The sequence below is a fragment of the Misgurnus anguillicaudatus genome, chromosome 20 (genome assembly GCF_027580225.2).
Source record: "Misgurnus anguillicaudatus chromosome 20, ASM2758022v2, whole genome shotgun sequence".
NCBI lineage: Eukaryota > Metazoa > Chordata > Actinopteri > Cypriniformes > Cobitidae > Misgurnus > Misgurnus anguillicaudatus.
Window position 1 is genome coordinate 2,581,672 of NC_073356.2, and position 24,956 is coordinate 2,606,627.

The window sequence follows — 24,956 nt, forward strand, 5'->3', positions numbered from 1 at the left end:
TATGCCTATAAATACAATTTTACATTCTACAGCACCTTTAAAATAAAAAGTCTGTGGTCATTTACAGTACTCGCACCCACACTATATGACGTCTTTACTTTCGTTGAACACAAAGAAAGATTTTATGAAGTGTTTTAGTCACAACCTCAGCCATCTTCAGATTTAACCTCTTGGGCCAGGAATGAAAGAAAGTCAAATTTTGACAGACACAGACGTAAATCTATTTTTTATATAATTTAAGGAGGGGGTTAGGGTTCTAATTTACATTAGATTTTTTGGGGGGTAAATGTGTAAAATATAAACTATATAAGTGAATTTTTTTGGTCATATTATAAAATGGTTACTGAGCCTATAACCAATAATAATATGAATGGGTAATAACAAAGCCTAACAATCTGTCCCCAGCAGACAATGAAAAAGCTTTTTTATTGCAGTCGTGTAAGTTTCAAATAAAAATCACAAGGTGGGTCACATGAAATACACTCTCTGTAAAACAATTTTTGTCTGCAGGATCATTCATATCATGTGTGGGCAGCCCACCGTCAACAGGATTATTTTGTGGGTCAGTTCAAGGTTTCATGATTCGATTCGGTCTTTTTTATCTTGAGAAGGACAGCAGAGGGAAATGTCCAGGGTGAAGGCAGTGAGAGGGACGGCTTGAATAAAAACATTAGTAATAGCATATTTTTTGGACTAAGAAGTATATGATATATAAATGTCATTTAACTGTACTTTTTAAAACAGATCTGCCCGCCGCAAGATAGCAAATGATTTACAGAAGTGAAGGTCTGGAGGGATGGGCTGCTGGTGGGCTTGTGCTAGCAACACCAAGATTGTGGGTTTGATTCCTAGCTAACGTGCAAAATTGATCAGTCTACTTTGAATGCACTGAAAGTCACTTTGCATAAAATCAGCTGCCAAATGCATAAATGTAAATGTGTATGCTAGAAGGGATTATTATGCTATTCAAAGGTGTGTATGTTTTTCGAAGGATTGCGTGTTTTGTAAGCATAAAAGTGAAGTGCACCTGACTAAAATTGTGTTATAGTGTGTGGTTATACAGTATGTGCATATATGAAGTATAAAGGCGAAGTAAGGATGACCTGCTCCACTCGTGCCTTCAAACAAAGTTTCCTGAATCCTTTTTATATTCCTATAGTTGGTCAATCTGTCCCACTTTAAACTTATAATGTATGGGTCTGGTTTGAAACAAACACAGCAATGTTTTCATAGTGCCATTAAAATCTGTGTATTTATTAGGGTTGCAAAGGGGTATTGTTTGGTCATAATCAGATTTGGTCATAATCAATCATTAATCGCGATTAATTGTTATGCATCCCTAACTTGCACTCATCAAACCTGGATTTATTTGATCAAAAATACTTCAGAAATCATTGCAATGTGAATGTACAGGGTAGAAATTCAACTAAAATTGCATTATTTCTTGTTGTTTATACAAAATTATGCTGAAAGATTTTTTAATACATTTAAAGGAACAGTATGTAGGATTGTGGCCAAAACTGATATTGCAATCACAAGACTTGTGGCTAAAACTGGTACTGCAATCACACAACTGGTGGCCAATACACAACATGACAACATAAACATCAGTTGAGGGCTGCAACTCCACTTTTTAAATGACAATATCCTGGGCGGACCACTGTTGTCAGTAATATAAGTATTCAAAATGAAAATTATTTCTTAATATCTAGTGACATATCAGGGCCGTTTTATGATTCATTGATATAAATTTATTGCATACTGTTAAGTCCTTTAAGTTCTCTGTTATAGGCAACACTGCAGTTATTTCACATTCCCAGTTTATTCCCATATATTTCTGTCATTTCCCAAGTTTCCAGCCTTGAAAATTCCCAGAATTTTGCAACCCTAGTATTTATAGTACTGGATAGGACGAATTACTGGATATGTGCATTTATTAAAATGATTTGATTTAGTTTTATTAAATTAACTTTCAAACATAAGTAAATCAGGATGCCAGCAGGCAGTACACACATTAACCAAAACATTTGCAAAAAGTCATAAGATTCTTGTTCATCAAGAAAATTCACTTGATTTGTGGTCAGAATAATTAAGGAGAAAACTGTAGTGTTATGTAAAAAATACTATTAGGTTTTAAATGGCTGCTTGAGTTGTGCAGTACGTTATTTACTCACCGAGGTTTTCGTGAGCCGGATGGAAGTGAAATTACAAAGTCTTATGTGAAACGGGCACATGAAAAACTAGTCAGTCTTAAAGGAGATCCAGTATATTATGATATTAGGATAGGGTTTTAAAGCTAGAGATTCCTCACTAAAGACATTTACAGAAACTTCTTCAACAGATTAATAACCAAGCCCCGTGTGCTCTTAAATCATATCCACCCTGACATTTAACAATTCCCTGCTTCACAGACACATTGTGCAAGATACAAAACACTGGCAGAAGATTAACTTTCATGTCATAAAATGTCTGGAGGCGTCTGTCTCATGATCATCTCTGAATTGAACAGTCAGTTTATAGGTATTCCCTCCGGCTTTGGCCTGTTGTAACGCACGGCATTGTATCAGTTCATCTGTGAGTTCATATCATAATGAATAAAGGGTTGTGGGTTGGTATGTGCTTTCATTATCTGTGTCAGATGTGTGATGCGTGAGGTTTCAGGTCATAGGTCAATCATCTGTTGTGAACTTTGAGCTGACTGATAGGGGCGTGTGTTCACCATTACGTAACCCATGCTGAGTGTATCATTCATGAACATTACCTCACAGACCTCGCGTCCATTTGTAAGGCTTTTATACTTTGTTTATTTTCCTGGTCCGGAACTTGTTTTCGATTGCTCCCCATCTCATTCCCTGGCTGGTTACACTTGCGTTGTGATTGGCCTGAATACCTCTGAAATCAGACGGAAATGTGACACATTTCACGTGAAAACATAGTCGACTCACAGGCTGTGAGTCAGAATTGGGCGGAATTATGATAATGGCCATCATGTTCACGTCAACAGGCATGGGTGCAAACTTGTCAACTTTCGTCGAAATTCATAATTTTGCATCCAAAATGGGTCATTTTTGTGATTCGTCTAGATCCCATGAGTTTTTGAAAATGAGGGGTAAGGGGGGTCTATGAAAATCATGTCCAGCTGTTGTGGTGATGATGATGATGTTAAATCATTAACCAAATCATTTGCCGGGTTATGTTTTACAATTTATAGTCGCCTTATTTGCTGCAGAAGAAAACTGTTGCCTACAATCTGTGTGTTTGTTTGTAGTCCAAGAAAACGGATAACTCACGTCATCGTTTACTTTAGGATTTGTACTTTAGGATTGTTAACATGTAATAATACACACTAACACTCCAAAGGATGTGTAATAATTATTCATTAAATGTACTAAATTTTTTCAAGGTAAGCGGTTGCAAGCAATTTATTTAAGCTACATTTAAACAAAAGTTGTTTGTTTAAATGTAGCTTAAATAAATTGATTGCGACCGCTTACCTTAAGAAAATTGAGTAAACTGAATAAATCATATTTTTCTGTGTACATATAAACATGATGTAGAAATGTTTTCAGTGTCATATTTTAATTATAAAATGATTTGACTTTTATGGCTGCAAGTGTTCCTGGCACTTTGTAAGTAATAAGAAGAAGTTACACACACACACACACACATATTGTCAATCATCAACATTTATACTCAAAAAGAGCTCTTTTTTTTGCATTTACACTAAACACTTGGCAAAAAATCTAATGTAGAGAGACTGACCTGGAACAGCTTAAATTACAGAGCATGTAAAACATTTGCAATATGCAGTGGACACAGACGAAATGATTATACATTGCTTAAATTCAATATTATACCACTTTATTTCTGTAACAAGAGGTCAAACTTTTTTTGCCATTACTCTACTAAACAAAGCCGTTGTCCTCCATCCAAAATTGTAATCGGGTTACTTTACACTTGCTGGGTAAATGTGGCCCTAGATGCACAAGATTTAAGCTTAAACGATGATTTAATCTTGAGTTTATTCTGGTCAGTCATTACTTAACATCATTACTATGTGAATAATGTCTAGGTTTATTTTAAAAAGGAGAAAATTTGAGTGTTTGTGTTCAGGTGTCTACTATTCATTCAGTCATCTTACAGTGCTGTCATGTACACAGTAAACCAAAGGCTACTGGAAATGAAAAAAAAGAGGAAATTAGTTTGACAAACCAGATCTCAGGGTTTTTAAGTGGCTTTATTCCTCAGATCTGATATTAGTGAATGTGTTATATATTTAGCCTTTACACATTTCAGATCTGATTGAACACCACCTTACCTTCATGTACCACAGTGACTCATGTTCTTTCACACATCAAAGTGTCTTTTACTCACTGGGTTACCCGTCTTTACACAGATCTGAGATCAGGCAACACATTCTAAAGGCCAATTTGAACAAAGCCAACTTAAACTTCTTTTGTGAAAATCTTTTGTGAGTCCTCTTCTCATGAATAGGTGAATATGAATATCTATATACGGCATCTAAACAATTGCGGTTTATTCAGAATAGGTTTAACACAGCAATATTTAAAAGCACAAGAAGCTTGTGCACAAATGCCCAAAATGTCCTGCCCTTCGCCCCGCCTGTTATTCGGTAGAAACGTACCAGTCTGAAATGAGAAATCTCACCGTTTTCAATCCTGGCAGGTGCTTTGAAGCAAGCAGGGGACTTGTAAGAAGTGAAACATTTGAGAGGAGAAAAAGAAGAAATTGTTTCAGATTCAAACAAACAAAGAGTGGTTGCCATGTCGACAGGCGTCTATAAATAGAATCCAGTGTTTGTTTTGTGAATGTGTCTCCCTCAGGAGCGCCAGAGACCCTGAGAGTGATTTTGATTAAACAGACATTCCTCAAAGCGATCGGCAATGGGAATGTGCGTTAAACTGGACTGGGAATTCGGACATCACTGCATAGACACAAACAAATAACACATGCTTAGATGCACTAAATCCACTTACATATTTCTACTCGCTTGCATATTTACAAATGGACATTTGCGTGCATGGCATGTATGTGTTTCAAGCTAAATTTGAATGTAAGAGGAATTTAGAAATAGCTATGGAGATGTGTCTATTAAAATTCAAAGCTGTTTTTATTATATTAGATATATTATGAATTTTATTGTGATTATTGGAAATCCCAAGCCTATGATATCACACTGGTTCATGTGGCTAAAAACTGTTCAAGGTACATTCTCAACTAGTCTCTTGTTACCTTGGTTACATATTCAATTGAAGTCCTGTATATAAGAGGAATTCAGTGCTCATGTATTTTAATAAATACATTTTATCTTGCATCCCTACTTTATATGATGGTGTATTAAAATAATTCCCATTTATATAGCTCTGGTTTTAAATGCTGATTGGTCAATACTGCAAATGCAGTAGTTAATATAACACAAAACATCTGCATTACCTTGTTTGATCACTACAGTATTAGAGATGTTGTAATGGTTAACGGCGATAAAAATGCCCACTGTCACATCGTTTTTTAATTAGCGTTTAACCGTGCCAGTGTCGCGGCTCGAAAATTTCTGTCCAGCATCAACCAATTTAAACAATAACATGAGACAAACACATTCATTCACGTCTGCTCCCATGTGTTTATGATGACAGTGCTTCACTGACTGAATTTAAATCACAATTAGGGAAATCTAATATTTAATAATTCTTTAGACAGATCCATCTTTTCTATACATTTCCATTAAATGATGTAATCTGTTGAGCTGTTTGTTTCTGCTGTGATTGCTGTGAGCGCAGGTGTCGTGCAGCTTTACTCCTGGGTCATAAAGTTCACCTTATTTCTCACAACATACACAGACAAATGACTTGTTGTGTTTGTCCTGTGTTTAAATGAAAATCTGATTTACTCCCTTGTGTTTTTTCTGAACTAGATGAACATTTATCTCACTACCCTAAATGTGCCATGATTAATGTTAATGTTATTAATTTGATGTTTATGCGAACAAAGTGCACTTGCATGTAAAATCAAATTGAAATTCAAATTGCATCAGTACTTGTTTTCCATTTCTAGAAATTGTTCACAAAACCATGATAATATTGATAACCGTGGTGATTTTGGTCACTACAACTGTTGTTTCATCTCTGTACAGTATAAAGGTAAACTTTACTGTCACTGTAACGTGTAGTGTAAGGACACCTAATGGTCAACCAAAATGAAACAATTTCATTAAACTATTTATACCCTGAATGGCAACAGCTGATAAAAGGCTTATTCACAGTACAGTACAGCTTTAAAGTGTCTTAAAGTCACACCGTTGAACTGTAAATGTATTCAGCACTGCCTCTCACTTCTCATTTTCTTAAATCCTTTGCATTTGTATGTGTTAGGGAATGGTGAGGGGTGCCAGACATACACAGCCGTGGAAAGATAGAGTGGGAAACACAAGCCGTCCCCTCAGACAACAGGTGGAGAGATTTACCAGTCGCTTCAACTGAACCCTGCTCTCCAATTCACCTTAGGAACCTTCTGCCACCCCTGTTCTCCTATTGGGTAAGACAGAAGCATTAACTTTCTCAAGGTGTGAAATGTGTTTCTGATTTTAATACGGCACTTGAAGCTTTTTGTCCTCTCAGACGCCACATGTACACAGACATCTTCTAATGGAAGTGAAGATTTTTTTTCTCAAATGTATTTACTTTCTTTATTGTCCTTTTATTTTGAGATTTTCACACATCTTTATTTGATGTAAATCTCCAGGTTTCTGCTACAGTTGTTGTCACTGATCTCTGAGTTTTCTGGACCATATTCCTTTAGTTTTTCATTTGCACGTTGAATTATAAAGTATATTGGCTGATATGATATATTACTTTGTGTCAGACTCTCTGCTTTGTTTAACACATTACCTTATTTTCCCCACTTGTATTTTGCTAAATTCCAAAGATTTCCCTACAGAAACTGTACAAACTGTGCACAAATGTAATTTGTAGATTAGAATGAATATCGTTCATAAAATCATACAAATCCCTTGCAGAAATATTTTGGATAATTGATTTATGCTAGCCACTAATACGTTTTCCCCTGTTTTCCATGTATTTTCCCTCAAAATCAGAAAATGCAACAAAAACATTTCATCTTGACCTGTCAGTGGGCTACATTTTTTCCTAGGTTTGATTTTCATGAGCTTATAAAGAGCCAGTGAAGATGCCCTTCGTACGCTCTCTTTACTTTGAGTACCGTATGACAGTGGAATAATTTAGCTTTTGTTGTGGAACTCATTTTGCTTCCCATCCTGTTTGGGATGTAAGAAGTTTCCGGTGTGTCCGAGTGTGTTAGTGCACATGCAGATAGAGTCACTGTAATATTCAGTAAAAGATGACACCTCTCCAGGCTTGTCTGTGATTTATAGCCCTTTTCAAACAGAGATTACGGAAAATACACAAAAAATGTGTCCGGGATTGTTTGATTTTTGGTTCATTCACACTGCTAACGATTTTCCAGAATCTGTGCGTGCATTCACACACATACCGTAAAGAAACATGACGTATTTAAAGTCCTGCACATGGTGTTTTTTCCCCACAGCGTTTAAAGTTAATTATCCATGTTTTCTTTTTTGAGAAACCACACGCGTGCATGTTTGTTTATGACAAGATCATAAGGAGTGTGTGATGCGCTGTTCTGTCATGCTGGTGTCCTTGAAAGTGACGAGCTCCCTAATCTCTGCTTTAGTGCAGTTTGCCGATATTTCTCGTAGTGAATGTTGAAAGTTTAAATCCCTGTGTCAAAGGGCTGAACCATAACTTCTGGTTGCGATGACACGCGCGTCCTCACTACGGCACGTACCTTACAGCATAGTTTCTGCCTCTTGTTCACACAGAATGTTTTCCGTGAATGTGTTACTGGGTCATTTTTACGGGAGCGATCCTAGAACATTTAGGGGGACGGTGTTTGTGTTCACTCAGAAATTTTTGTGGACCAAAGTGCTGTGTGAATGAAGTTTATCTGGTATCTGTTACAGTAGAGCTGCAGTCAGACTCAGTGATCCCATCAGGAGGAGTTCAGCTTTGATCTTTCGCCACCTCTTGTGCTGTTTCACACTCGCCCATTTTCTCCTCCGGTCAACTCATTTCTGTCTAAATGGAAGTGCACTCCATCTCTCGCTTTCATCTTTTCTATTTAGTTGTTTTACACACACATTTACATCCTCCTCTTTCTTTAGAAATGTGCTCATTTCTAAATCCTCCGTACATTTATACTGTATATAGGATCAGTAGTTTGGTACAGAGATGATTGATGTACCTAAATGAATTGATATAACATTATCAGGAAAATGTTGATAAATATCTGGATAGTCTGAATTTTATTGTATTTGATTGTAAATGGCTTAAAATGACAGCTACAGCTATTCTAAATACTAAATGTAAAATCTCAACTACAGTTTTCTATACTATTATTTACTAAATTAGATTATGAGATTAGTTGGTTAACTAATCAAGACTTTCAGATCACCCTGAAATGATTTCTTTGTGACAACAACCTGAATGTAAATGATCCCACATACTGTATTACACTGCTACCTGCCACAGAGTAAATATATAGACATAAAATGATGCTTTAATTTATTTTTACTTGCTCATTCGTAAGAAATGCAAACCTTCTTGAAATGAAAATCCTCTTCTTTAGCAGCTTAAAGCTAAAACATGTTCATAGTTCAAACAAAATGAACATGCATTCAGTTTAATCATTGTAAATATAATCTCATATGTTATTCATTATGCATGCACTGTAAAACATGAAAGCCTCATTAAGTTACGTGTACTTACTATTTTTATATATTTTTATTTTTAAGTCAAATAATCATGGCAAGTGATATTGAACTCAAGTTTTAAACATAAAGTTACACATCGTCTCAACTACTTTTGGGTATTTATCTCACATTTTAAGGCAGCAGGTAAACTTTTGCTTTTACGTTTATTCAACTTGAAAAGTTTTACAAATATTAAATTGTCAAGATGAGGATGTTTCAGATCTGGGTATAAGAAACCTCATAATAACACCACTGGCCAATTAGAATCAAGGATTCCAGAGCGCCATATAATAATCGAAATTAAGGAAGGATTTTACATTTATGTATAATCTTTAGGAAGCTAATGTCCTAATTTAAAAGCCACAAATCATTACAAAGAGATAGTTCTCCTAAAAATGAAAATTCTGTCATAATTTTCGCATCTGCATGAGTTTTTTATTCTGATGAACACAAAAGAAGATATTTTATTAACACAGTTAATCTTACCTGTTGACTTCCATAGTAGGATAAACAAATACTATGCAAGTCAATAGGTACCATTAAGTTTATGGTTTTTTGAGGCATTTTTAGTGACGTCTTTCTTGTGTGCCTGTGGCATTTCTAGTTGAGCTATGGGAATGTTTTGCACTTTTCCATTCCCTTTTTCTCCTTTCCTTTTTTTATTTGTTACAAATATTATCCTGATCTCTAATTACTAAACAATGAGTTAATGATCTGATTCAAAGCTCATGAATGTATTCATCCGCTCTCTGGCACCGGGATAATTACCAAAGGTTTGTGGAGTGCCAGGCTGAAAGGTTCTCCCTCCACAGAGGAGCATGTTTACATCTTCATAATGATGCTGAGTGCTCCCACATTCATTTCTCTGTCTGTGTACAAGGAGACCTCAGCACTGTTAGCTCCACCTCAATACATTTCTGATGATGGGTTTTATGATTCATTGACCACCTAAATCCTCAAAGACAAATATTTACAAATCCCTCACGAGAGCCACTTGGAAGGAACGGTGAAATAAGTCGGTTGTTCAGAACTGCAGATGTTTGAAGTAATGATGGGAGGCAACGTTGTTCAGTTGTGTTTGTGCGCTGAAGGCAGAATTCTCTCGATTGACTTATTTCCAATGATCTCGTACTAAACTCCACATCTGTCCTTTACAAACATCTCGGCGCAAACTCTACAGCAATGCAGCTGGTCTGTGTGTAGAGATACTGTGCACAGAAAACATCTACTTAAAGAAATTACTTCATTTGCTATCACCTAAAAAGCTTTTCCAACTTGAATTTTTCACTTAAACTTATATGACGTTGATTTTTAAAAGTGTGCGCCCAGCCCGCGCACATCCTCCACTAGCGACACAGAAATTCCAAAAGTGTGATCGGCTAAAGTATTGAAAATTAATATGACATTTAAAAGTCATACACACGCCGCAATCAAATATGCTGCTACATCATGCTCATCAAGCAAGTAATATACTCAATAATATGATTTTGCACATCGTTAAAACAACAGCAACAACGATATTATCGCAAATGATAATACTGCATGTTTTAGCGGGGGTTTTGTATTTAAGGCCTCGGTAGTAGTGATAGACCGATATATCGGCCAGCCGATATATGCGAGTTTTATGTGTATCGGCCGATACGTGGCTGCCGTGTTCGCCAATTTTTTCCGACATTAGTTACAGACAGAGTGCTGGAAGCCACAAGCGATTGCAGGTCATGTGACTAAAAACAACCAACCTTTCCATGACATCGAAAGCTCGGCCTAACAGCTGATCATAGCTGGACAAAGCGGGTTTTTATTTTTTATCTCTATGGGGCGGTTTCCTGGACAGGGATTAGACCAGTCCTAGACTAAAATAAATGTAAGAACTGTCAAACTTCTCTTTTTAACATATCTTAAAATACATCAGTGCCTGTGTTTTGCCTCAAAATGGACACAAGTAATGTTTTTAGTAAGGCATGTTTGTTAAAACTAGTTATATTTCCTAATTAAACTAAGCTCTAGTCCTAATTTAAGATAATTCCTGTCCGGGAAACCACCCCTTTATATATATATTTGTAGTAGTAAAGTGCTAGAAATCAATACCCTTTGCTGATAGTTCCTCATCATTGTGGAGAGTGCAGTTCATGGTTCCATAGCACCATCACCTGTTTTTACTATTTGTTAAATATAGTTTTTTAAAGTTCAATAAATGTTACTTTTTTAAAATTGAGACTTGTAACATTTGGCATCATCGTTGTGTCATTTTTATGATGTAAATTGAGTGAGCAAAAGCAGTATCAGCTCCAAAGAAAATCGGCAGCCTGTATCGGTCATCGGCTAAGGCTGATGAATCAAAAATCGGTATCGGCACTAAAAAAAACCATATCGGTCGATCCCTACTCGGTAGCATATTGCAAGGGTTTGTATTTGTTAGGCATCAATGATATGCACGGTGCTCCTTTTAATGTTCTTGTTTATTTATGTTCACAAAACTTTTCAACAAAACATTGATTACAATTTTGAGGGGGAAAAAAAACATTACAGCAATATTCAAACATAAATATAAAACATACATTCTTTATTAGGATACATGTTAAAAACAATCTGATTTAACGTTTATAATAGCTGGTTGCACTATGTGTACTATTCTAGGCAAAACCTCTATTGCAAACCTCTATTTAACTGAATAAAATCACTTTTACTTTGAAAATGATGTGCTGTCATGTTCAGCTGTTTGTTTCCATGAGACTCTGTCTACGTTCATCTTCACTGCAGCGCAACCTAGAAGTTCCCAAACTAAAACAGAAGCTGCAGCATTTAACAACGACTCAGTTTATGAAAACTGTGGAGTAGCCTGGATGAAAGGCGTAAACGTGGCAAAAGTAATGCGTTTTAAATCATAAACACATTCATGTAAACCGGGCCTTTCACACAAACCAACTCCATCATGTTTACAATCATGTAATGATCAATGCACCTTTATCTGTAGCCAATTGATAAAATAGTGTTGTTAAGATGTGAATGTAGCCCAGAAGAACATTGAGTCGATTCTGTGGTTATTTTGTGAGTTTGTGCTAATATGGTTTGCAGAAACACACTGGATGTGTTAAAGCTTTTGTCATTTCCCTCACGGCCTCTCTGATAAAGAATAAGAGGAAAGGTCAGCCGCAGGGCGGATGTCTCATAGACAATGTGTAATGTGTTCAAAGGGGTTGCTGTTTACACACAAGTTATTATTGAACGAGTCCTTCTTCTTCTTCACCTCAGATAATGAAACATAGAAACATCCTTATCTGTGGGGCCTTGCAAGTTGACGTAGCGTTATTATGTTACACCGTATCATGGACTATTGTTAGGCTTTCATTTTATTTATATCGTTTTTAAACAATTATCCTCCAAGTCATTTGGTTCCTGTGTCTTTTTCGGTCCACATACCGTAGATCCTTTGCTTTGTCATTTGGCAAAGATGCTTTTATTTGACAGCATCACATGATGTTGTGTTTTTATTGTATTTGTGTAAGTGCTGGTTAGCTCCGCCCACATTGAAATGTCATTGGTCCAGAATCAAATGTGCTCTGATTGGCTGCAAACTTGTTTTATTGTATTTGTCTTTACGTTGATGCTCATTAAATTAGCAAATGTTCTAGTGGTCGAGTTTTCGAGCATCACATGCATTTACATCTGTTAAAAAAATAAATACAAGTTATCATCTTGATTTGTTTAATCGCCACAAAATCAGTCACGGCTTGCTTTGTCAAAACATGGTGAACGAAGCAAACTCTCACTTGGGCTATATTTGCACTGAAATTCTGTGTTTTCATTCAGATCTGTCATGTCGACCGCTAGTCCACAGTGATGTTTGGAAAATATGATGTTTGGAAAATAAAGAGTAATTATTTTATTTTCCCGCTGGCTGTTTTGTCTGGGTCAGTACATAGGCCGCCGTACCGCTAGAACAGCAGGGAACAGAGCAGCGTCTTTCACAGAATGAGGTAGATAGGAGTCATTTCTCATGTGAGGTTTTGAGGAAGAGTTAAAGGGAAACCTTTAGCAGGGACACATCAGGGCTATGAAATGTCGAAAATAAAGACAGATGTCGATGTGAAGCGATATGAGCTGACGTGTTTATTATAGTCAGAGCGTACGCGTGAATGTTTCAGCTTCTGTCTTTGATTGATTCTGCAGGTCTTTGATTGACAGATTCTGCTGAGTTTATTGGATCTGTGGAGGGAGAGGAGAGACTGACGTCCTCTGTGAATCACTACTTTGTTTATATTTGGTTTTTATCTCTCTCGCCATTTCACTTAATGTTTCAACACATAGCTTTGTAGGCAGCAGTTAAAGATGTTAAGGGCTTTAAGACTGTTTTAGAAAATTGAGGTCCAATTTTAAAGAGACCCTATTACATTGATAAATAACACCGTTATTTTGTGTATTTGGTGTATTATATTTGTGTCCTCCAATTGGCCAGCTAACCAGAGCATTGTGAAATATGACTCCTTACTATGTTTGTAAGATTAGCTCCTAATGCAATACTGACAGGCAGTGTTGGGGAAAGTTACTTTTAAAAGTAATGCATTACAATAATAAGTTAGTCCCCCAAAAAAGTAACTAATTGCGTTACTTAGTTACTTTTCATGGAAAGTAATGCTTACGTTACTTTTAAGTTACTTTTCTTACTTGGCTGACGATCTCTTTTAGGCCTTGCAGGTGTTTTTTATGATTGCAAAAAATGTCAAGCTCTGGCCTGCCATCTGTGTTTCTGACTCAAACTGTTCCCGCTCAGGCGCACAGAGTATGTAATTCTATGTTAATATGTTCAGTTTAATTCTGTACATTATTTTATTTTTATATTGAATTAAAGCAACACTATGTAGTTTTTTACCTTTAAATAATGTCTCTAAAATTATTTCAGTGATAGAACAACTTTTAAATTGTACTGTTGCTGCAACCTGAGCAGCCTCCTAGCTGCTACAAGCACACTCTGAAAGTGGCGGTGGAGGGTAGAGCACACAGCTCCGCCCCTCCCCCTGCCTACAGAAGAGTGTCTGATACCAGGCACTGTTGCGCTTTTTAACCACATGGGGCAGCTGTAAGTCATTTTTACATGGAAACTACATAGTGTTGCTTTAATTTAACTGCATAGTAACTTGCATTACTTTTTTAAAAAAGGCTGCTCAGGCTAAAAAAAAAGTAACTAAAGTAACTTTATAAAGTATTGCTTTACTCGTTACTTCAGAAAAGTAATATTATTACGTAATGCGTGTTACTTGTAATGCGTTACCCCCAACACTGCTGACAGGAGCTAATATTGTCTTCACTACCTTATCAATACAAGCCAAATCTGATCCAGAAAATGCTGCCCCGGCTTGAGGAGAACGTAACAGATTGGTAAGGTAAGGATATTAAAACATTGAAACCATGTCTGCATTTGTGATTTGTGTAGAAATGACAAACATCAAGCGCTACTTTGCACTGCTCAAAACTTGTGTTTGAGTCATAGTTGAGTTAGTAGCAAATTCTTCAAATATGAAAACATAGACTACTTATAGGCTCTAATTATTATAATGAGTGTCGTGTCCAAATTAACAGGCAGACAAAGTAAACTGTTGCCTACAATCCGTGTGTTTGTTGTAGTCAGTGTTGGGGTAGTTACTCAAAAAATGTAATTAGTTACTAGTTACTAGTTACTTCTTTAAATTGTAATGAGATTACTTTACTAGTTACTGCATTTGAAAAGTAACTTCACTACTTATTACTTTACTTTCCTTTTTCTTAATTTACCACATAGATACATGGACATGGTTTAGGCGGGGTCGGCTGATGATGAGTGACTCCTTTAAATCAGGGGTCCCCAACCTTTTTCTCACCACCGACCGATTTCAGCTTTAAAAAAATTTGGGGTGAGATTGGGGGGGGGTTTGGGGTCGCTGAGTTGCTGTTCAAACGTGCTGAAAATCCTCCTTTTCGAAATGTACGTTTTAAACGTAAGTAAAGATAACAACCATGCATTAGGAAAATTAATAATTGCTTTATTTAGGCTATAGTATATTTTCGACGTGTAAAACCATATTTTGGCGGATTGTTTTTTACTTTCATTGTTTTTACTAGTTTGCCTGCCCATTTAGTCTTAATAATTAATGGAACCTAGACGAAATTGGCTTGCTGTTCTCGAAGGCAGCTCGAATCTTGGTCGGGCTCGAGACCCAATTCCAAGTAACAGAAGAGAAGAAAAATGCAGTGAAGGAGGAGAGATGCCAGAAGAATTGCGGCTGGACGCAGAGGCACGGAGACGTTTACCATGATTAATGATGATTGACAAGTTTAGGTTCCTTTCAAACCTACGTTAAAAGTGTAGCCGTTAAAATATTATTAGCCTAATAGTTTATTTTGATCATGGTGCTACGATCGATGGATAATTCTGAAGTTGTTTTAAAGAAGAATAAAATAATTACTTTTCAGTCATTTGCGCTGTCACACAGTTGAACATCTCCGCATATGTACATCATTGCGACGTACATTTGCAAATGATTCATAAAGTCATACCTCCGCAATTCTTTGATCGATTGTGTTTTAGAAGTACTGTATGCTCAAACTCTAATGACAGCAATGTGATCGCTGATGCACTGGTAGAGAGAGAGAGAGCGCGGCTCTGTACAAAAGTGGAAATGATCAATGTTATTTGAAGTCGGCTTTTAAAGTACAAAATACCCGATTAAGCTATTACGTGGCTATTATACAATTTTTTTCGGGACGTTCTTGCGACCCGGTGGCAACTTGTCCACAACCCAGTACTGGGTCGCGACCAGGTGGTTGGGGACCTCTGCTTTAAATGACCGGTAAGCAGGATCTTTCGCCACAAGTGTTGTATTGGCTTACAAATGCTCAGACAGGTTGCTCATCGCGTTGTCAGCAGTTGAAAGACACATTTTTGTCCTTTCGAGCAATAAGCTGTAAGTAATGTGAATATCACCACAGTGGCCGAAACCCTCCGTCTTCATTTCCCGCTCCCCTTTGCACCAGCAGCTACGTCAAAATTAATGTCTATGGCATTGGCACACGTACAGGCACATTCATGCACGCACCACTTAAACAGACAAAACTTTACACCCAGACAAACACTGCTTGGGTAACGCAGGAAAGCGCGTTCCTATAGTCTAGTAAAGTAGTGTAGATACCAATATTATTAGTGTAATGCGTTACTTTACTTAGTTACCCAAAAAAGTAATATAGTTACTGTAATCCGTTACTTTGTAACTCGTTACCCCCAACACTGGTTGTAGTTCAAGAAAAGAGATTTAAGTTGGAGACCATAACTCGCAAGAATAGAAGATTTTGATATGCAAGTTAAAGGAACAGTGTGTAAGAAATTTATATCAATTAATCATAAAATGGCCCTGTGTGTCACTAGACATTAAAGCTCACGTTCTTTCTGTGTTTTTGAAGCTTTGATTGTGTTTACAGTGGTGTGCAATATAACATGTGTTCATGTTTCACGTGTAAAAAACGAAGTATTTTTCACACAATTTTCTTGTATAGCGCTGTCTTCAAAACGATCTGATGTCTTACTTGTTCGATGAAGTCCCTCCTTCAGAAATACGTATCGAGTTCTGATTGTGTAGTTTGTTTAGTGTGTTGTGATTCAACAGCAGCTTAGCTTGCCGTTAGCTTAGCTGGCGACTGACGTATTCCTGTGGGCGGAGTTTAGTCAAAAACTGTTCTAGTGACGTCATTAAAGCAGGAAGTAGAGGACTGTAGTCCAAACCGGCCGTTCGCTGTAGGCTTTGAAAGGCAACATTACACACTAACTAGGGTTTAAAAAATAGGATCAGAAAGAATGTGACCTTTAGGAAATCACATTAATTTCAAATACTTCACTGACAAAAATGGTCCAGGATATTGTCATTTAAAAAGTGAAGTTGCAGCCCTCAACTGATGTTTATGTTGTCATGTTGTGTTTTGGCCTACTACGCCACGCTCCATCTATCTACCAATCACGAAGTCAGTAGTGTTTTGGCATCCGAGTTGCCAGCTCTGCTCTAGTTACCACAGCTGCAGATACGAACGTGTGGAATAAAAAACGTTACGAAACCGAAAAGACCTCGTTATGAATCCGAAATACGTCGTGACAAAGTCTGAAATAAAACAAGGATTTGTATAGGAGATGCCTTTGAAAGATGGAGACGAATTAAAATCTGCCCTGATTGCATAATGTTTTCCCTATCTATATTAGAATCGAAAAACAATATGGATTGAGGATTATTTTATACAAAATCTGATGGAATATCAATATTTCTCATATGTAATACGTTTGTGGACAAAAACTGCAAAAGGATGTTATATTGTGAACGCTTGGCATGGAGATTACAGCAGCGTAAGTCTGGAGTTTTTATGGACGCACTGTTCCATAAAACAGGTATGATGTCATTTTATGAATGAACACATTCCGATAAGACCTCGTTGCATTAAAGGTATTATTAATTTTGCTAGAGCATTTATTTCATGAAACAGCACTCCGAAATGACATCTAAACCCTTTAACCTTTGTTAGATGATATATGGCAAGTTTAATACCCTTCTTCATCAATATAATACATTGTAAACGTAATAGTTTGTAAACAAAGACGCGTCAGGCCCGCCATCGTGGCCCGGTCAGCCTAAAAGGTTTACCATAAAAAAAATCTTACTGTGTACGACTCGTCAGTTGCAGCAGCCAGCACGTTCCTGCAGCCTATACTATCTGGCAACCTCGAGTCAGGGGCGAGGGGGATGGCATACACCGAAGTGATTGCAGTACCATTTTTGGCCACCATCCTACATACGGTTCCTTTAAAAAGTGATTTAAAATGAAAGCGAAATCACTACTATTGCCATAACCTTTCAAACATCTGCATCTTTGCTTTCAGTCAAGGTTTTGAAGCAGACTGTCTCTCTTTATTGTTTTTATTCAGAGCGAAACCTGATTCATTTCATTTCACAGTAAATACAGTAGAGTTCTGGGAATGCTAACCTGAGCTTACACATACAGTATCTGTCACACCCTTCAGAAAATACAAACATTACACTGCAGTGTTGAATCAACAAATACACAAAACATAACACTGACTCTCAGAAATACTCATTTAAACATGCATGCCAATCTATGTGTAGTCATTTTCATAATGTGTATAAATTATCCTTTTGTGTTCCCTTGCTTTGACTTTCATCCTTTCACATTGAGAGAGAGAGAGAGCGAGAGAGAGATTAGTTTAGTAGCTCTCTCTGTCTGGTTAAATGATACACACACACACACACACACACACACACACACAAGGCTTGGAAGACCTTTTGATGCAGATATTTTTAGAGGACATTGTGGGATCCAGAGAGAGAGAGAGAGGTGTGTGTGCGTGCGTGCGTGTGTGTGTGTGTGTGTGTGTGTGTGTGTGTGTGTGTGTGTGTGCGTGTGTACTACAGACAAAAGCAGAATGTGATCAGAGAAGTAATGTGACAACAAAACAGAAAGCCGAGTGACTCGGTGAGTCTTTGATTCTCTTCTCAGTTCAAGCACACAACCATAATAACCCACATACACTATTGTAGAACCATTACAGACATCACTAAATAACTATCAGACATTCCCTAACATAGATCAAACAGTCAACACAATGACCAATAACCAATCACTAGCTGTGTTTACATTACAGATTTGTGCAAAACATGCAATATTTTCTAAATATCGATTAAAACTTTTGTGAAATGACGTAGGGCTGGGAAAAAAACGATTTGATTTTAAAATTGAGTTGGTAGGTCAAATCGATTGATATTTTCAAAAAATCTTTTTTTCTCCCCCTCTGCAGTATAGCGCAGTACATACATTTTGCATTCGCCAAATCTTCCTTCGTGGCAAAAACAGCCGGCGAAAGAGTAGAGAGCAGCTCCTTCCAAAAAAATGCCGTGTGGGGTTGGTTTGGATTTACGGGAATTTTATGTTGATGCATTTTAATAAAATATAATAAATATATATTTTTAAAATATATGTACAGTTTGCAATTATTTTTTTTTAAATGGGGGCAGGGGAAAATCGAATCGAATCGTAAATAGTTTTTTATAAAAAATCACAGATATTTTAAGGGGGACAAATCGCCCAGCCCTAAAATGACGGCGTTTCCACTAACTGATGATATGCGACTAAAACATAGTTTATGGAAGGTGTGTGACTGAAAATGCTTATTATTCACATGTTTTTGCTTATAACTTTCTCATTTCATCAGATATTTGCATGAAATTTGAACAGAAGGTAGAATTTTGTTAGTTTTTTCAAATTAAATCATGATAATTTACTGTTTTATGAATGTGCATCAGACCCATGGTTTTAAGAACGATGCCTGCAGTTCTGATGTTCTGACAGGACGTTTGCTAATCTACCACCACAAATGTGACAACCAATTTTCCGCACCAAGTTTGACGATATATAATTTGACACACCTACCTTTCATTAGTTCCCTGAGTTTAGTAGAAGCACAACAACCGGTTGAAAGTGACACAAATTTTCAAACAATTGCTGTAAAATAAAAACACCTCAGGACTGAAAGCTCAAAATATCAAATGCTTCTGTTGCTTCTTCTTGACATATTTATTGACGTATTTAGTTAAAATGTACTACAACCATGCGGTGAGGAGTGGACATCGCATGACACACATTGTAACATACGGAGCCCCTAAGGGGACAAGGAGAAAAAATGTTTCGCGATAGTTTCACTTGCGCACGCGAACTAAACTTTTAAAAAAAATTGCACATTAAGGTTTCGTGTGAGCACATGAAACTAAACTTTAGATTTTTTTTACTCCAATGTCACCTTAGGGGCTCGGTAGTAACAGTCCAACGCAGGCGGAAACAGATTTTTCGCCCACGATGTCAGCATTGCTATTGATACTAATATCACATCCATCACACTAGGCCTTATTTTTAACCGAAGGAAACGTCAGAGTGTTAGTCGAACGTTAATGCCAAGGAAAGCCTCAAATACTCAGGAATTTCTTGGAGGTAATAGTACATTATTTTGAATCAGGAGTGTTATCCAGAGATTATTGTCAAGGAAAGCCTCTTATACTTGGGAGCAGACACATATGAGGTATTTCTGGAAGGTTTTAGTACACCGTGCCATCTTCAAATAATAATTATGTGACTTGGGCATCAGGTGACCTAGAAATGCATATAAACTCTTTCCATTGCAGTTTTGCAAAATACAACATTTCTGAATTGCCTTCATGCGTGCGTAAAAACTTTTTTTGCGAAATGGACGTGTTTTCAATGGCCATATTTTTAATTCACAATGTTAACCCTGCTGAAAAAAACAGTAGAATTCCCATGCTGGTGGTCACCAACATACCAGCACCAAATTGTTATAAAACTGTTTTATTCAGCAGGGAATTTGTGCAATTTGAAGGGTAATGGAAATGCAGCTAGTGACTTATCAACACACTTAACTCAAACTATACTACAGTATTTCTTTAGCAGCGCAAAGATTGTGGGTTTGATGCCGAGGATACACACATACTGATTAAAAACATATAGATGAATGCACTGCAAGCGGCTTTGGATAAAAGTGTTTGCCAAATGCATAATTGTAGGTCTCCTAACAACACGTTAGCACACTCAGTACTGAGTTGTCTATCTGACAACACTCTTTGAAAAAGTATGCTTATATATGGCTTATATAGATCATTTCATATGTCACAACAATGTAACAAAGTTTACAATGTGTTTCACATACAGTATGTCAGAACCAACGTGCCGCACAAGCTGAAAAGTGAAGCCAAAACGCCTTGATAGCCCCCCAGTGACTGGTCCCAGTATAGGTCATAAACCCCGCCTCCCCATGTTATTCAGTGGGACTTGAGACCAACTAAACAATTGAATTACACTTTAATTATCTTTTTTCCGAAGCTACTTTCTGTCATTTACTGTAGTTTTTATTACACTGATGTAAATTTAAATGTTTGTTTTTAAAATAAGTTTGTTTTTAGTTAGTTATTTAATGCTATAAAAACGGTGGTGTGACGTCATGATTGACAGCTGTGATATGCGCATTCTGCGAGGGCGGGGCTTTACTTCCTGCTCACTACTGCGCAGGACTGGATCCCGAAATCGCTACTGCGCAGACTCAAGACCCAAGATGTCAGCGCCGTATCGGGACACTGGCGGCTTCACTTTTTACAGTCTATGGTCAGAACACAGCTGATGTGATTTTTAGTGACTTATTGAACCCTTTTGTAAAGAACATTTTGTAAAAATATAAGACAGGATCACATGTTATGACTTAAAAAAAATAGTACACAGTGCACATTATGTTAGTACACGATGTATGATTGTTTACTATGCGCTCACTCTTTAGCTATGTAATGTAATCAGCAGGATGCCTTAAACAGAGGTGCTAAGAGAGGAATATCACAGTGACTATATCAGTCCACTAATAGAAATACATTTCAATTAACATGGCTGCAGTTTCCAGTCGCAGCTAAATCCTTCATGTGAGTCATATGTCAGGCTTAGTCCAGGCAGTCATTGTAAATGAGCACAGACTCTTGAATAATTAAAAGTGCCTTGATAGTTCCCATGTCTTTTTCTAAGCCCTCTCTCTCATAACTCAAGCACACACAGTATAGAGAGCAGAAATTATAAATCTCTCATGGGTTACGGTGTATTTATAGACATTTAAAGAAAGGACACTCCTACAACCAGTAAGGCGTGGAACGGGATGCACATTTCTGTGTCCTTTGTTAAAAAATGAAAGCTGTCGTCCCCGTTTGTAAAAATGATGTGAAGAACAGGCAGGAGATGTTTTAAACGTCTTAATTGTTCAAATAAAGAGTCGTACGGGTTGGGAGATACCTGAGGGGAAAACTGTGACAGAATGGTCAAATTGTTGGTTTAACATTTAACGTGGGTGGCAGAGACGCCTCCTATAGTCGTTCAGAGGGACGACCTGTTCTCTTCGGCTGGATGAATTTGATTGGTGATGTGTGGCTGTCGTTCGCACATTTACTCAGTTTCTCATTTTGCCCTTCTCCTCACACTCTCAGGTGTTTCCACTTCAGTCACAGCTCTGAGTGAGAGAAAACTCGTTCAGTGAGTGAAAGTGAGGAATTCGTAGGTGTGAACGGCGTGTGTGAGTGCGGTCGCGGTGATTATACAACACAAGAACAGAGCAGATTCTCAGCCATGCTGCACATAAAGTCTGCTGAGTTTTTATTTCATGCAAATGCTTTGTGTGCTTTAACGTCAGATTATTGTACGACCCTTACAAGCTTATGAGATCAAAATCAGAAGGCAGATACAAAGAAAATACAAACTGCTCATCCGTAACGAACAACCAGACCTCCTAATCGTCATGCCACCCAAGAATATGTTTAAGTGACAAAACCTTCTATCACTTGCAGTGCTTGTGCTTGACATTTTGAAAAAAAGCTAACTTTTATCTTTTGTGGATTTATCACGTCATGCCTGGCTAAAACACGATGGATAAAATCATGAATCCATGAATTCTCAGTACCACCGCCCCACCAGTCCTTTCCCTCTTTTTTTTTATTCCTCATTGTCATTCTTGTGTATTTTGATGGTTAGGTAAACCTCCTAACATTTTATCATCTGACATCCCAAGCCACCCAAGTTGGAGGCCACCCAACTCTTTGGATCAGCACGAGGGCAGCGACGGTGTGGTCTGGGTTCATGCTGAATTCTCTGGTGTTTTGGGTTGGTTTAATTTTTTTGGTTTCTCTCCTGACTGTCTTGGCTAGCAGACGGGGCAGGCTGCTGTCACTGATAAGGCAGGTGACGAATGAGCCAGTCACTGCCTACACTGGTTTTACATTTAAAAATGGCCCGGGCCATCTTTCAGGATGCCAGTGTGAAAGATTCCCAAACCATCGGAATCAAATCCTGCTGATTTATGCTCTCTGTAGCGGTGGGGTTTAACCCCTTAATTGGAGGATTTGTAAAATGCTGGATAGATAAGAAATGGAGACCTATTTAATGAGCCAGAGTTTAGTTGTGAGCATCGGCGTTCATATATATATATATATATATATATATATATATATATATATATATATATATATATATATATATATATATATATATATATATATATATATATATATATATATATATATATATATATATATATATATATATATAGCAAGTTGAGATATTGTACGCTCTCGTCGCCATGGTCACGGGGCATATTTGAGTGCCAATGCTATGTGTTGTGATGATGCCCTGCTGGCACCACAACCGAGGAGAGAGAGTTGCAGAAGCCTCTAGTGAGGGTGCAAGATGGATGAGATAGAAGATGAAGTGAGCTCTCGACGACTAATCCATCAAAGCTCGCAAACCTCTCTCTGTGTCTCTCTCACTCACACGCAGCCACAAACACCTGTCTTTTTATCACTCGTCAACTTGTTTATCTGTTAGTTAATTTTCTTCACTCATTAATTTAGGAATATTTATGATCATGTCCAATTTCATTCTTGTGAATGCTTAGACCACATAAGGACACAGCAGCTCGTGTGCTGCTGTAAACCCGATGGCATTATGATGTCAGCAGGGGCATTAATAGTAGCTTTGAGATATTAGAAGTGACATACTGTCAAAGGCATATGCCGTAGCTTTAAAATACCCGGTTATATTTAATCGCTTCCTTTTCTCATGCTTTTTTGAAACTCTGAAATCAACTTGAGATAAAAAAAAGTTGTCCCATAACTGATTTAACTCTTTGCCTGCCAGTGGTTTAAAAAAAAGTTGCCAGTCAGTGCTGGCATTTTTTATGATTTTCACAAAAGATCAATGCCTTCCAGAAAATGTTCTTCTTTAAATATATAAACATACAATATATCAAATGAAAGAACATTTGCCTCTGCAAAAAAAAAAAAAAAACTTTTCATCCTATTTTCATTTGTTCTCTTTTTATCACTTCTCAAATATGTGAAGTTTTAAAAAAAAAAAAATACAACATTTTGATCAAGATAATTGGATTTTTGTGAAGGAGTTTTGTTAGAGATCAGATTCAGAGTGATGATCAAAACATACAGAGTTTTTGCTGTTTTTGGATCAGTGGATATTTCAGTGTTTTATAAGTTGTGTAAGAGCGCCTCCTGGTGGATAATAGTAGAAATATGGATTACTGCAAAAACTCATCATTGTCAGGGAAGCGATTTCTCTTAATTGACGAGATAACTCATCAATGTCGGGGAAAGAGTTAATTTAAAATACATAACTGTTGTCTCTATTTCGCCATCTCTGTTTAAACAATAAAATTACAGATTAGGTACTTGTGTACTTTATGTACTTTTCCAACACAATCTCATGACTATTCATAACTGTTTTATGAGGTGGATAATTCGTACAAACGCACAATATTTTGACAATTAGGTTAATGGGTTGGCTTTCATTATTGCTCTTTTTAAATAATTGTACACTTTTACACTAATAACATTGTAAAAATTAATACAAATTAATTAGCCACCAAGAGTTCGCACTATATGCTAGTTCAGTGGTTCCCAAACTTTTTCAGCGTGTGGCCCCCCTTGTGTACAGTGCATTTTTTCGCGGGCCCCCGAAAGAAAATTTATGACAAAAACGTAATATTTTAATTAAACAAAACATATAAAATTATACCTAGTAGTGCTGTTGGTTAGTTGGCTTATTATTTTTTAGGTTTAATTACACAGAATTCATGATAAATGAATGTATTTTATAAAATGTCATAAAACTGGGGTCCCCTTGGCATCATCTCGTGGCCCCCAGTTTGAAAACCACTGTGCTAGTTAATTTTCTATATGCTAGCGTTTGGGTTAAAGTTCTACTATTGATATTACAGTTAAGTTAGCAGGTCCATACTGAAAAAACACAATCTTACCACTCAGAAACATCCATTAACAATCTCCAAACTATTGATTATTCCTTAAAATGTGTATCTTCATCTGATACAGACTCAAACATAAGATCTGTTTACACACACACAGAGCTACTAAAGAAGCTGCTCTGTGAAACAGCCAATTCAGAGCAGAGCTCCTAATTATTATTCATGACACTTTCATATAAGGTAATAATACACCATTTCATTCTAAAGGCAAATCCTAGGGTTGTAAATGACATGTAAAACTGACTCTGGATCATTTTTGCA

The 24,956-nt window shown here is 37.0% G+C and overlaps 1 protein-coding gene across 2 annotated transcripts in view; it reads left to right on the top strand.

The window, feature by feature from the left end:
• The window catches only part of atxn1a (ataxin 1a), a 91,969-nt gene that overhangs the window by 17,334 nt on the left and 49,679 nt on the right, over window positions 1-24,956 (top strand). The window contains exon 2 of one of the 2 annotated variants that reach the window (XM_055219047.2): window positions 6,390-6,552. The exons of the other annotated variant lie outside the window; for it this stretch is intronic. The gene's annotated coding sequence lies outside the window, so the exon portion shown is untranslated. The remainder of the gene's footprint in view (window positions 1-6,389; window positions 6,553-24,956) is intronic. 2 annotated transcript variants of the gene reach the window in all.